The following is a 15,529-nucleotide window of genomic DNA, read 5'->3' as shown; positions in this document are numbered from 1 at the left end:
GCATCGAACTTCGTTCTCCAAGACCAAGGAAGGCTTTCGGAAGAAGTAACATTGAAGCTGAGACCCAAGGACGAGGGGGAGATAATGTGGACAAAGGGCAACTTCCAAGCAGAAGAACCCCAGATCTGCCGTTCAGAAGGACCCATGATCCTACCTCACTAGAAGTCTCCCACTAGAAGCCTTCAAGCTCACCTTAGAAAATCTCTTAGAAAACGTATTCGCTTTGCTACTGATTCATTTGGAATCCCAGATACCAACGTACAGGATGAGGACAGAGCCCTCTGTATGTTCAAAAAGGGGGAAGGGCCAAATGCTGGGTCACAAGGCAATGAGCTCCCCGCCACTGGGGCCACCCGGTCCAGGACTGCCTCACCCACAGTCCACAAACTGGTGCTCACCGACCCCAAGAAACCAACAGCCTGCCAGAGAAAAGGCACGCTTTACATCAGTCCCTCTCCCTGGCTCATTTTCCACATAGAGTAGATGGATAATGACAACCAGTTTTGAGTCCAAACCATGTGGTTCAAGTATCCTGTGTCCTGGTGATCTTGTCTGTTTCGAAGACAAATTTTAGAATATAAAATGGGATGGATGGATTCTCAGTGAGTACGGCAAACGTTTGATCAATGTGGCAGAGCAGGGACCCGAAGTTATAACCCCTGGCAAGAACTGCCAGTGCGGATATTCTCTGTTGCCAAATATGGGCAGAACCCATGAGCATTTGGCAACCAAATGAACAGAGGGACAATTAATATCCTCTTAAGAAAATTAAACAGGCTAAGCCAGGATATGCACTTGTATCGATTGCCCACCCATTTCTTCATGGAGGTGTCTAAATGGAATGCCCCTCATCTCCCCAAGTTTTATCTCAGCATGGCCACAGAACCACCTGGTGAGATCTGAAAAAGGAGATAGCAAAGTCCCAAGTCCAGGAGATTTTGCCTCAAAAGATCCAGACTGGAATAGGGAAATACGCATTTCTCTTTTTTTAAATTTTTTTTTTCAACGTTTTTTTATTTATTTATTTTTGGGACAGAGAGAGACAGAGCATGAACGGGGGAGGGGCAGAGAGAGAGGGAGACACAGAATCGGAAACAGGCTCCAGGCTCCGAGCCATCAGCCCAGAGCCTGACGCGGGGCTCGAACTCACGGACCGCGAGATCGTGACCTGGCTGAAGTCGGACGCTTAACCGACTGCGCCACCCAGGCGCCCCGGGAAATCTGCATTTCTAACAAGCACCTCTGCATGACTGTGATTCCGACTTAAATCCAAGTTTAACAGACAGTGCCAGAGTTCAAGGTCATTTTCTTTGAAAGGTGCAGGGTGGGAGGGCAATGAGCATTTTGACTGATACTCTGTGCACTTTGAAGTGTTCTTTTGATTAGCATGTATTAATCTGATTGCATTGCAAGCATATCTTTTTAAAGTATTTAATGTGTAAACCCACAATTTATAGTACTGTGCTGGGCATTTCACACTTCACAACACTTTCTCCTTAAACAAAATAACCTCAGGAAGCCTCTCTGGATAGGTGAGTCACAAAAAAATTCCAGGATTCCTTGCCTGACCACTAGACAGGTCTGGCCTAGCGTTACCCATGGTAAACGTCTGCAAAACATTCTTTCCGTGGTTGACCTGGGGACTGAGAGGCTGATAGATCAATGTATTACTTCGGCCATGCTTTGTTCATTTGAGGAAAGGACAATGTGTTTTGAAAACATAAATGTGCATCACAGTAAATCCAGACTTAGACCATGTCTCTTTGAAATCAGCTACTGAACACTCACGTGTATTCTGCTGGTAATTTTGTCCAAAGGAACACCTACATGTGCAACCTAAACTGAAATCCATTACTTGATTTTGCCCAGAGAGTTCATGAGAGCAAGTAGGTCTGGACAATAAGAGACTGACAGAGTTGCTTTAATGGGCAGGTTTTCTGATTATCCAACTTCACCCATTTGGGAAAAATTAGAAGAATTGGGAGCAAAACACACATTACTGTGTTTGTTTTTTTTTTTTAATAATTTACCTCCAAATTGGTTAGCATATAGTGAAACAATGATTTCAGGAGTAGATTCTTTAGTGCCCCTTACCCATTTAGCCCATTCCCCCTCTCACAACCCCTCCAGTAACCCTCAGTTTGTTCTTCATATTTATGAGTCTCTTCTGTTTTGCCCCTTCCCTGTTTTTATATTATTTTTGTTTCCCTTCCCATATGTTCATCCCTTCTGTCTCTTAAAGTCCTCATATGAGTGAAGTTATATGATTTTTCTCTTTCTCTGACTAATTTCACTTAGCGTAATATCCTCCAGTTCCATGCACGTAACTGCAAATGGCGAGATTTCATTCATTTTGATAAGGCACAGACCTTTCTTCCTGGCGGAAGGTGAGAGGCTGTTCACAGGTCTCTCTCTGAAACCCAGCGATCCACTGAGGAAATCCCAGGCATCTGGAGGGATCCGTGCGTAACACGATGAAGAGTAAAAACGTCAGGAGGACGTCTGCCGCCAGGGCAAGTCGTCAGGCGTGCAGACCTTTTCAGGACTCCAGGACATCTTCCCACACTTCACACAGCTTTGTGAAGAAATCCGAAGGAGGGAAGGAGGAAGTGCATTTGACTAACCAAATAGCTCAACCGGTTTTCAGACACATTGAGAAAACACAGAAAATGACAAGTTTCCAAAGATTTATAGCTGCATAAAGTTTTCTCTTCGTGCCAACAGAAATCATTACTGCAACCTGCCAGTGTACATCTTCTCATGGCCTCCTGTGTTTATTCCTTGTAAATGAGGACTTTGCTACAAGTGAAAAAAAATCTATTACTGTGAGTTAAACACATACTCACACACACAAACACACACATCCACACACACCCACCCACCCACCCCCCCCCCACACACACACACCACCTGCGTGACTAACCAGATTAAGCATCCAACTTTCGACTCAGGTCATGATCTCGAGGTTTGTGGGTTCGAGGCCTGCGTCCACCTCTGGGCTGTAAGCTGGGAGCCTGAAGCTTGCTTCTGATTCTGTGTCTCCCTCTCTCTCTGCTCCTCCCCTTCTCACATCCTATCTCCCTCTCTCAAAAATAAATAGACATGAAAAAATATATAAATAACCCAAGGAAACCTCTCTGAAGGGACCGTGATGCAGCTGAGAGACAAGCACAGCACAGGGAAGGCTGTCTGGATTAGAGCAGGGTGACTCAGGGAGCAAGGGAGAAGCCAGCTGCACTTCTCATGAACGGTCACTGCGACTGCAGAGAGACCAAGACACCAATTCATCAAGCCAGCGACTCCCACCGACTCCCACAAATGATACACCAACCTCGACAGGCACTGCATTGTTACGAATTACAGAGTAGAGAAATCAAGTCCTCTCTTCCCCTAGAAACCAGCCAGTGCCAAGCACGCACCGCTTACATCTGTGAGCAACTCTGTCACACTCAAGAACCACAGTTTCCCCGAGCATCACATCTACACATCCATTTGGTCAAGCATGTCACTGAGGACGGCCCAGGCTCAAGGGGAGGCCTTAGACTCCACCTCTCAAAGGGAGTTGGAGACAAGCAACTACCTCCCATCGTGACTTTGATGTCATCATGGGCCACGTTTCAGCAGGTCTAAGATGTCACCACTTGTAGGAAGCATCCTGATGTCACACGAATCAAAATGTGAAAGCAAGGTCAAGATGGAATTGCGACGTGTAGGACTTGCACGCTGATTTGTGATGGGAGACGTGTCTCCGCTGCCGGTGCAGCTCAAAGTTTGAACCCGGGCTACCTTACGTTCCAAAGTGAGGGCCAGGGAGCAGTCGTTCCAGGCTGAGACCATCTATCGCATGGATGGGATCCCTAAACAGCTACTAACGTTTCCTATTCTAGAAACTTCTGCACAAATGCCAAAGGAAGATGTACAGTAAACCCTCATGAATCCATCACCCATCTTCCACCAGTATCAACCCACATGGTCACTTAATCATTGATGCATACCCTGACCTAACCCAGGGCGTCGAATTCCCAGAGGGTGGGCGAATTCACGTGTAAATCCCGGGGCATAAGGTGGCACCGTGAGCCCTTGCTGTTGTCCTCCTTGCAATCAATCCACGTGGCTGAGCGATACATATCGCTTTATTACCTAGATGCCACTGGGTAAATCTGAAGTGGATGTGCCAGGGCTCACACTGAGCACACATGAGTTAGCAGGTAAGTAACGGGACAAAACGGTTAGAATACTATCGCATGGGGAAGGGAGGGGAGTAAGAACCAGGGTGGGGGCAATTCAGTCGCAGTTTTCCCTGAAATAATGAGTGTGGTGGCACTTTGAGCAAAACGTGAAAAACAGGAGCACCGCGGTGGCTCACTTGGCTGAGTGTCCAACTTCAACTCAGGTCATGATGTCACGATTCATGAGTTCAAGCCCTAGGTCGCCTGTTTGGTGACAGCTCAGAGCATGGAGGCTTTTTTGGATTCTGTGTCTCCCTGACTCTCTTCCCCTCCCCCAGTTGCACTCTGTGTGTGTCTCTCTCTCCCTCTCAAAAATAAATAACCATTAAAAATTTTAAAAGAAACAAAAACCAGGGTCACTCAGCTGCCACAGTCAGGGGAGTATACAACTCTTGATACCTGGGTGGTGGGTCTGTGCAGAAGTTACTTAACATCTTTAAAAATAAATCGAAATTAGGAGTACCTGGGTGGCTCAGTCAATTAAGCACCTGACTCTTGATTTCAGCTCAGATCATGATCTCTCTGTTGGTGAACAAGTTCCCACATCAGGTATGTGCTGACATTGGAGGGCCTGCTTGGGACTCTCTCTCCCTCTCTCTGACCCTCCTCCCCTCTCCCTTTCTCTCAAAAGATATCATTTTTAAAGTTTAAAAATTAACATAAATAAAAAAGAAAATAAGATGTTGGAGACTAAGACAACCTTAGCCCTCTATTTTTGCAATGTGACAATGCCTTACTCACTGCTTTAATTACGAGTGAAAAATTTTTTATTTTTGTAACTTTATTTTTGTAACCTTATTTTCAGACAGAGTACATGCGTGAGTGGGGGAGGGGAGAGAGAGAATCCCAAGCAGGGTCTGTGCTGCCAGCCCAGGGCTCGATGCGGGCCTCAAACCCACAAACCATGAGATCGTCACCTGAGCCGAGGTCAAGAGTCAGACGCTCAACCAACTGAGCCACCCAGGCTACCCTAATTAAAAAATTTTAAATTAATTGACATTATTGTTCTCCTGAAAATGTTTACAAATAGCTTTTACTTAATTTTCCGAGAGCATCCTGGCCTGAAAACCAGAGCCATGGCCCTGAAGCACGGAGGCTAGGCTGTGGGCCTCCCCTCAGCACCAGTGGAGAAAGGTTCTGTTCGCCTCCTCTAAGGATGGCTGGCCGGACGCACTGAAAACAATCCAAGCAAGTGGGACGGCAGCCACCATTTGCGCAGGAGAGGCTGACCTACCCTCCAACTGCTGGATGTGCTCCGGTGTGTGTGCCCCGAAACCCTGTGGGCGGCCCCCATGCCCGTGGCTCACAGCGGACGGAGGCCTTGGAGGCGGCACAGTGGGACACAGGCCTCCCTGCACCTGGCCCTCACCACAGCCCAGCCTGGCTGGCATCCTGGCGTCCAGGCCTGATGCTGCTTCCTCTCACGTGTGGGCAGGATGGTTTCCTCTTGCATCGCTGTCTCCCCTGCACGTCCTAGTGCCTTTCCAGAGTGGTTCCTGTCTCAGGGGTCCCTGAAAGTGCCTTCTACCAAAGCAGAGAACACTCACCCTCACCAGGCACACGCACGCTCGTGGCTAGGAGAGGCCCAGCACACTCGAGTGAGAAGATCAACCGGCAGTAATCCTGATGCACGCCAGAGGTCCTCTTGACTATTTTCCATCTTCCACTTTCTGCCTGGACAGTCTAGGGCCTGTCGTGTGACCCGAGAGTCCTCTTCCCCGTGGGAGGGTTGGGCCCGTCCTCCCCACCCTGATGCCTCCGGGGTAGGACCGGGCAGAGCAGGCCTTCTCCAGAAACAGGTGGCCTGGGGAGGTGGTCCCGTCTATGTCCAAATCTCTGGAACCTGTGCATGTGACTTTATTTGGAAAAGCAGTCTTTGTGAGTGCAGCTACGTGGAGGACCTGGAGACCACCCTGGACTCCCCGGGGAGGGGGCTGGGGAGTACACGGATGAATGTTCTTAAAAAGAGGAGTCAGGTAAGATACACCGAGAAGGGACAGGGCACGGGGGCCAGCAAGCACCGAAGCCGGGCAGGATGGAGCCTCCCTGCTCCCGCTGAAATCTGCCCACGCACCGGGTGGTGTGGACACAGCGCTGGCCTCAAGTCAGGACTGGGAAAGGTGCCGCAGGAAGACAAGGAAGAGAATCAGCAGAATCCACGCCACCTCTTCCCACCGAGGACTCAAGCGACAGGGGGGTAAGAGAAAGCAGAACGTCAGAGATGTTGAGAAACACCATCAAGTGAAGCTACATCATCAGGAAGGAGGCAACAACCCCTCCTGGGCGTGCGCCTGCTGCCCCTCTGCAGGGGCCATGGGGACAGACCCCTCCCGGTACCGCGGAGCACCCACCTGGGAGGTGGCAGGACTCGGCCAGCAAAAGGCGAGGACGAAAGTGTGAAGTCACAATTACATTCAGAACACTCGACGTGACACACAAGAAAGGACCTTAAGGGCAGCAGTGAGGAGGGTAGAGTGGCCTCAAGGAGGAGCGTGTAGCGGTAGGAGAGTCAAGGGTATTCGGTGGGACCTGGCGGGTCCGTGGAAAGGCCTACAAGCCCCGGAACATTCAGTATGGGGCGAGCACAGCCAAGGATGGCTGACGCGTGTTCTCAGAGAGGCCACACCCCTCGGACATCTGCTCGGTGCTTGGTCTGTTTCTCAACTGACATTTCTTTTTTAAGCATAATTGGATTCACCAAATCAAGTTTTAATAAACCATGTGCAACCTAATGTACCTGTGGGGAATTGGTCTGTTTCCAGAAACTCTCAGATGCCGAAGGCTTGCCCAGCTTTGGTGGGGAAAAAACAGAATCTTAGATGTAAAACGCACGGAAGCACTTTGTTGTTCCAAACCTCACACTGAACACTAAGGACTAGGAAGTGCAGAAACTAAAGATCAGCCAGCAAAGGTTCTGAACAGGAAGACACAGAATGACCTAACTATGCCCTGACAGAAAGGAGAAGGGAAGTCTTACTCCACAGAAAGAAACTATGTATGCTTCACAGTAGTAAACGATCGGCCCTGGCGGGAGAGACAGTACAGGAAGAGGAAATCCCAGCGATTGTCAGCTGTGCCCTCCACACAAGGCCCACGGGTCAGGGCGTCCATCCCTTGACCCAATGGCCATAAGCTCTCTGTGGCGGGGAGGGAAGGAACCATCCCAGAGTCGCCTGAGCTATGAGGGATCTTGTGCCAGAGCCTCCTGAGGTGGCCTCGTGAGGGCTGCTTCGGAATCTGTATCTTCTCCTGTCTCTGCCCCTCCCATGCTCATGCTTTCTGTCTCTCAGTAATAAATACACATAAAAAAACTTAAGGAAAATCTACAAATGGAGAATGAGGTCCACTCTTGAAACTTGTTCAAAAAAGAAATGTAAAACGTTGATTTCCGTAAGAACAGGAAGACCTTTATTAGAGTTGCACTACATAATTTCCAGGGTCTTGCGCCTTCCTCCTGGGTGCACACCCAGCACCCTGCCCCGCGGTGGGAGCCCAGTGCTTCCTGATTGGTCTTCTGAGAGTTCGGGTGCCAGGGAGCTCAGGGTGGGCGTGGGGCAGGGGTGGGGGGAGGACGTGCCCAGGTCCCCCCCGCCCAGGCTTGCCGCGGCCTCAGCTCCCAGGCTCTGCGGGTCACTCCAGGCAAGCTGCCCAGGCCCCCAGGACTAGGCTCTGATAGAGCCCACGCGCCGAGGACACCCACGATGCCTAGCTGTAGTAGGTGGAAGAGCACACTAATATTCAAGCAGATAAGCTTGATATCCAGTTAGGAGTCATCTTAGATCATTGAAGCCTGAGCGGGCCACAGCCTTGTTACATACGAAGTCGGCCATTCTCCACCATTGTTCACATTCCAGTCAAAGAGCCTCCCGTGGCGCCGTCGCCGAGGGGCTGGGGCAGGTCAGCATGTCACGGACCGACGACCAGCTGCATCTTCTTTGGCTGCATAGAGGACAGAGAGGAAGTGACCCAGAAGTCTGCAGGGAGAGTCTCTGCTGACCCAGCAGCTAAGTCACAAATGTCCTTTGGTCTACATTGTTTTCTCCAAGAAGGTGCCTTCCTAAAGTTTTGTCATCATCCAGAAATCAAGACTGATTGGAAATTGAAAAACAAAAGCGTATACTAAAGTTACCAGCCCTTTAAAATGACCTCGCTCTGCAATTTTGTTTACAGGTATTTACCCACACTCCTGACAGCCATGGGGCCCCCTGCCCAGAAGGCAGCCCCAGGGGGTAAAGGGAGACAGGGCCACACTTGTGCCAGGACCCTGACCGGGCACAAGTCAGCAGAGTCCTGGGCTGCCTGGGCCTGCTCCACTGTCTATGTGAAATCACCTTCCTGCCATAGAAGATACTACCTTTTCGTTTTCCAAATAGTCTCTGAGCTGCACACAGTGCCACACGCTGGGACAGTCCCACAGCACCCTTGCCCTTGCCCTGTTCTCCTCACAAGCATGGGTTCGTTCTTATGGCAATCACGACAGTCTTAAGTAGTGGTGTGGGAGGAAATCAGTCCTGGTTTTGTAGAAGGAGAATGCAACGTTTTGTGTCTTTTCAAATAAATAACTGAACATTCCCCCAGAGCACAGGGCCCTGGATTGCAGTGAGATATCCGGCTACCCCCAAAACACAACTTACAGGCTCTATTCCCAGGCTGCAACCAACGTATTATGATGTCAAAAATATTTCTGAAGACTATCAGTGTCAAATAGCAAAAAGGAAAGAAACCAAACTCCTCATCTCTGTGAAACTATTGGTTCCTCAATAGCTAATTGGTTTGTTTATTTATTTTTTATAGTTTTTTTTTTTGAAAGAGACAGAAACAGCAAGAGTGGAGCAGGGGCAGAGAGTTCGGGGGAGAGAGCATCCTAAGCAAACTCCCCACTGTCAGCTCTGCGCCCAATGCAAGGCTCACATTCACCCAGTGTGAGAACACGACCTGTCCCGAAACCAAGAATCAGATGCTTCACTGACTGAGCCACCCAGTCGCCCCTGTTTTTAGAGTTTGAGAGAGAAAGAGAGAGAGAGAGAACGAGTGTGTATGAGGAGAAAGGGGCAGAGAGAAAGGAGGAAGAGGACCCAAAGCAGGCTCCACGCAGAAAGCAGCCAATCCACACTTTTTGTTACCTCTCAACTTGCAAAAAGACATTTCGGGGAGCAGTGGGGTGGGAGAACCGGAAGGCATTACCACGAATCTTAGTGTTTTCATTACAGAAAGTATAAGGATGTGAAAGAAAACACATCAGCAACATCTAAGGGACAGAATTTTCCCAGCATGGTTCCAGGAGCAAAAGGTCTACTTTCAGTATCAAATTGCATACAGCAAGGTGGCAACTATCCAAGTTATCGTAAAACACTTTTATACACTTCAAACATAGGGACATTCAAAGCAGACCACTGTTGAACAGTTTCTACAAATTTGCATTCCCAGGGAACCAAAAGCCTGAGGGTTCCTACGGAATTGTGAGCAGTAACGGAAATAACGGCATTTCACCTGAAGTACAACTCAGGGTGCCAGTCATGATCGTTATTATGAGTTCTGAGAAGGAGACTACATTGAGGCAGATGGAAAGAAACCAACGGACAAGTCCGGGGGCTGAAGCGGAACGGCCTCTACGGGAAGGGGCTCCGTGGGCCCAGTGTGGACATGAGGCACCCCACTCCAGACCTCGCAGGCTCTCAGGGCACGGAAGAGCGGCCACAACGCCTTGCCTGATGTCTGGTGTATCACAGAGCCCACTGACTTCTGCCCTGGCTCAAGGCCCCGTCCCGTCGTCCCCCCATCTCCAATGTACCCGCGTGGCCCACCTCCTGCTCCACCCCGCTAGCCTGCAAACAACCTCTTCTGTTGAAAAGAGCTCACTTTTTTTAATCAGTTGTGGGATCACTGGGATATGGTTTCAACCTGCCTCCTTCACCCACTTAACTCAGCTCTGGGACACAGTCAACCCACGTGCGACATGCTCTGCAGTGGAAAGTCCCAGAGAGATATGCCCGCACCACTCCTCTGGGCCCCCATCCCGGGCATCACAGCGCCTCAGCTGCTTGGTAGCAAACGAAACCCACTGTTGTTACTCGTTGTCAGAATCAAGACCAGTTGAAAATAAGATGTACTGATTAGACTGCAAAGGTCAGAGTCTATTGAAGAGAAACTCAAACACTACAGGGGAAGGAAACACAGGGGCAGCCTAGTGAGGACGCCAGAGAGATCACCAACATGAATGACAGCTTCTGAATGCTGCTGACCAGGTCCTCACAGGGGCTGCAGTTACACATAATGTGATGGAGCTTCTGTGTTGAAAGTATCTCGTGGATATTTAGATGCAGACACTCCTGAAAGCCATGTGACGGAAGTGCTCCCACTGTTCCCAGGTAGAGGTGAGAAAACGGAAGCACAGGAATGCTAATATGGACTTTCCCCAGACCCCCAAACCCATCTGTGCAGGAGCCAGGCTCAGCGTCAAGTGCTCTGGGGCCACACCCTCACGTGAGCCACAACATATCCTCCCTGCACAACTTCTCAAGGTGCACTGGGAATCCATGTGAGTCCCTTCAAGATTTCATACGTGCTCTACGTCCTCCAGGACCCACAGTTTAAGAAGAACCTCAGGTTCAGCGTGGAGGACATAATAATGCTTTGCAGCTATAGAGTCTATTGAACAAACGAACAGCTACTGCTTTAAAAACAGGTACAGCTGAAAAGTGCTCCGCAAGGTGACAAGAAACACAATGCTTATTTGTTAAAGTTTTTGGTGTTTTTCGGCTTGTCCGCCCAATTTGCGGAGTCCCAGGGCACGCTGGGAAGGGTTTTCAACCTCCAATTCAGCGGCTGTGGGGAAGCAGAGTGATGAAATGGGAGGTGGGGGGTGTCCACAGCCACGTGAGGTCTCCCGACACGGGGAGGGGTCTGCAGGCAGAGAGACCACGGATCTAGAGGAATGAGGCCAGTAAGACCACCCACACGCTGGAAACACGCAGGGGACACCAACCTGGTCATGCAGGCTCGTCGCTAGCGTGGCTGGGGTGGACCTTTTGTCTTCGGGTGAGCAACCAGCGGACGGATTTTGTGATGCCCTTCTTCTTGGGGGCGTTGTTCAGTGAGTCCTGGCTATTGCTAGTTTTGCTGAGGCTGCTCAAGGGGCCATCCTGAGAGCCTGGGGATCTGGGGGACGCACAGGAGAGCATCTTCCACGCGTGCTCGTCACACGACACACCGCCCCACGTGATTAGAAGCACACTCCCCCAGCTTCTAGGGAGGGCTGCGCCCTGGGAGCTGACACTCTCTCCCTCCCAAGTATATCTGGAGTCCAAGCACCTTGGGTCGAGAACGCTCAGCACCCCTCCCTGGCCGTGACCCGGGAGCACGGAGGACATGCACACCTGAGCCACCCCAGGACGTGGTGCGAGTAACAGAGAGGCGGCTGGAGCTGCCTGGTGGGGGTGGGGGGAAGAGAGCATGGCTCCTGACAGCCCCACAGGGCACAGTGCGGCCCAGGGGAGGAGCCCTAGGGAGCATGTCACCCAGGATCCACCGGGAGGAAAAGGGAGGTCTCAGGACGGCTGGTGCGTAGGATCTGAGCAAACGAGGCTGCCCTACAGCCACCAGCATCACAAGACTCTGGTCTTTCCCACCTGCCTTTTGCTCTGCTGGCCACACCCAGGGCACCCAGGCAGGTATCCCAAGAACGCCGTGCACGTAAACTCAGTTCATCGGCCTCTCTTTGGAATCCCTGTTCCGACCCTTTCTCCCCCATGTAGAGATCAAAGGGTTCTCAGAGCTGAAAACCAGCGCACAGGCATGTCTCCTACGATGCCTGTGCCCCTTACTTTGTGGCGTCCCTGGTGTCCTCGTGGCTGGCCTTGTGCAGTGCCCCTTGCTGCAGCCTGTCCAAGCTCAGGGACCTCTGGGAAGAAGGAGCTGACGGTACACATCGTGTCCTTGCCGTGCTATCTTGTGACTCTTCCTCCAAAGGCAGCAACTGTGGGGTGGAGAGGAGAGTGACATGAGTTCACCGTGCACCCAGCCAGAGGAGCACACAGCCCTGAAATCACAGCCAGCAACTCATTTGAAAAGCTATGAGCTGTGCTTTGTGCAGCGTCCAAAACGACTTCCTAGGATCGGCCTAACGCCAGGCGAAAGGGTGGATTCGCGTCCGGGCAGTGGGCCCACTGAGACCCCCAGCCCATCTGCACCGAGGGGTGTACCCTCCCCAGGACCTCGCACCACCAGGAGCCCGGCCACAGAAGGTAGAGGCGGAGACCCAAACCATGTCACCATACACCACGGCCAGCTGAGAAGGAAGGTGTTTGTTTCCTGACGCCATTCAGGGCAAACCCTGGTGAGCACGGAGCCCTCCCATGCACGATTGTCCAAAGCTCTTTGTTTGGGGGAAGTGGAGCGAGCTTGTGGCCTAATCCACTGTCACTTCTGGTAGCGATGCAAGGCTGGAATCTACGGGGACGTGTGTAAAGTGACAAGGCACCCAACCCCCTGACCCCACCACACTCGGGTCTGACTTCTGCTTCTCGGGGCCATTTCGGTTGATGTTACAAACTGACGGACCCATCTGCAGCTTACAGACAGTCTGCTCGACACGGTGGAGACACAGTGTCCCTCGGCTGCCGTCACGACAAACGAACCCCTTCAGACTCCATTTTTCCTTCTGTGACAGGCTGTGGGTCTGCGGCTATGTGGCTGTGGGCCCTGGAAAGGACCGTGGGGCCACGGACCCGCCAGCGTTATGACCCTTGACAGGTCCTGGTGGTGAGGCAGGGCCGGATCTCACGAGACACACGTGTAGGACTGGCGAGACAGGCACAGCCAACTGGGTTTGTACCAGGACCTCCGAAGCTGCATGGGGCTCGGGACACCCATGGCGGCCAGCACCAAGCGGAGCTGAGCTCAGGGAAGACACAAGCTTCACCAACAGCTCCAGAACACCTGCCTCCTCTCCTGATTTCCTGACAATCATCAGACAACAAAAGGCTACCTTAACAGGCTACAAATTATCCACATAAAACCAAACAGGGTCAGACTCACTCAACACAAGTAGATTTCATACCCAGGTGGAAGCAAGGATATGGAGAAAACAAACCCAAAAGGGAACAGGACAGGGAGCCACACTAGCGACCAGGCTATGAGGTGAGCAGGGACGGAGGGTTCCGGGAGCACACCGTCCCCTGCGTCACAGCGCAGTCCACACACAGGCCCCCGCCCGGCACTGGGTCCTGCCAGACTCGTGCCTATGGGCCATTTCAGTCTCAACCAAAACGGGAGGCTCCCGCCAGGCTGGGAAGTGCAACGCCCGTGCTGGCCCTGTCCGCATGGACCTGACACCCACTGCCCGTACACCTAGACTTCATCCCCCAAAATCTCCAAACAGCCCTCCAAGTAGCCATCAGTGACCTGCGGGAGCAGGCCGTCCCGCCTGGGTGTTCATCACACGACCCTCTGGTCCTTGAGAAAGTCTTGCTACAGAGGAAAAGGCAGCACGAGCCAGCAGAATGCAGGGCGTGCTCTGTGCCCCGTCGCCGATGTGAGCTCCCGATCTCTGAGGACCGTGCACCGATGGGCAGGGTGTGGACACCCCAAGGGCCATGAACCTTTCGCTGTCCTCACTTACCAGGAGAGCAAAGCAGGAAAAAAAGACGGTGATGAATACACCCCGGTCACAAAACAACCAGTGACCGAACTGGCACTTGAACGCAAGAATTCAACTGAACGGACACACCATCTGTGCAGTGGAGGGGCTCCCCCAGCTGCCGCCCAGCTCTGTATCAGAGGCACGGCCCTGTCAGCGCATGGCTGGGAAGGTCTGGGATGGGGGTCCGGTCCAGGGAGCAAGGCATCCCAGTTATGAGGCGGACTCTCTGGTCGAGGGTTCCGTCCCGAGGCACGGCGCTTCCCCTGAGAATGGGCACACCCACATCATTGTCCTCTGGACACAGGAGGTGTCCTGTCCCGGCGAGGGGCACTGTAAATGGGAGAAGGGCGCCCGCGCAAAGGTGGGGTATGTGGCAGAGTGGTGTCGTGGCCAGTGTTTGCCCTGCAAAGTGTCCTCATGCACAGGACCCGGGCTCTCAGGCTCTGGTTGCACGTCTGGAAATGGGCTAACCACACAAGCTGTGGTTCGCGGGGATGTCTGTGAGGGCCAGGTCACAGGATCCTAAACCACTGCACACACCAGGTGGCGAACCCTAAGAGCTCTCTGAATGCTGCTGGCTACGGCTGTCAAAAGTGGTTATCCCAGGGGCGCCTGGGTGGCGCAGTCGGTTAAGCGTCCGACCTCGGCCAGGTCACGATCTCGCGGTCCGGGAGTTCGAGCCCCGCGTCAGGCTCTGGGCTGATGGCTCAGAGCCTGGAGCCTGTTTCCGATTCTGTGTCTCCCTCTCTCTCTGCCCCTCCCCCGTTCATGCTCTGTCTCGCTCTGTCCCAAAAATAAATAAAAAACGTTGAAAAAAAAATTAAAAAAAAAAAAAAAAGTGGTTATCCCGAAATCGAAACTCTATGCCTCTGCTTCAGTAATTTCTCTTCCTAGAAACTTCTAGGTCTCATGGAACTAAGTACGCAGCGCAGCGAGCAAGACACAAACGAGAGACAACGGCGAGCTCTGGTGGCCGTCGCAGGTACCGTGGAAACCGGCCGCCACGCTCCAGCCCCCAGTGGCTCCTGTACTTCCCCGCACACGCCAGCCGCTCGTCCTTACCCAGCTGTGGTGCTCACTGTGAAGAGACGGGCACTCTCCCCCACACCACACACAAACACAGCTAGGTTGCACTACGAAACACTTTTGCTTTCTCCGATGCTTCCTTACATCACTAGGCTGACACAGGCATGCAAAGAAAAGAGAAATCAGATTTACTGCACACTTGGAAGCTACAATTTCCAAGACCAAATGAGGCAAACACATTTTAAAGAGAACAACAGGACGGATGTAATGGAGAGAAGATTTAGAAACAACCACGACTGGACGCAGAACTTTGTTCCACCCCACATCTGAACGTAATAGGTTATACAATATTTGCCAGAGACACGACCAATTATCACTCAGGGACGTAAAACTCCGTTACAACATACACAACTTATTAAAACATGGCATCTTGTAGCACAAAGACTTCTAACAGGTGCCTATTCTAAACTTTCCTGTAACAGTTCTCCTTGTTGAAAACCAAGTTACACTTTTACAGTATCACCCTAGGGGATACCGAAGTTCCCGCAACACCTTGTATAACACCAAACAAACCCACTCTGTGAATGCCCTGCTGGACGTGAATGTGAAATCCTGACCTAGAATTTGATTGACA

The 15,529-nt window shown here is 51.6% G+C and overlaps 1 long non-coding RNA gene across 1 annotated transcript; it reads right to left on the bottom strand.

Moving 5' to 3' along the window:
* Window positions 1-7,932: 7,932 nt before the first annotated feature.
* LOC115527316 lies at window positions 7,933-12,191 on the bottom strand. Its single transcript, XR_003972886.1, has 3 exons — window positions 12,053-12,191; window positions 11,215-11,387; window positions 7,933-8,168 (listed from the first exon to the last, which is right to left on the bottom strand). It is a non-coding gene; the product is annotated as an uncharacterized LOC115527316 (long non-coding RNA).
* Between the last annotated feature and the right edge of the window lie 3,338 nt (window positions 12,192-15,529).

This window comes from Lynx canadensis, chromosome D2 (assembly GCF_007474595.2).
Source record: "Lynx canadensis isolate LIC74 chromosome D2, mLynCan4.pri.v2, whole genome shotgun sequence".
NCBI lineage: Eukaryota > Metazoa > Chordata > Mammalia > Carnivora > Felidae > Lynx > Lynx canadensis.
This window is presented reverse-complemented; position numbering and strand designations above follow the sequence as displayed.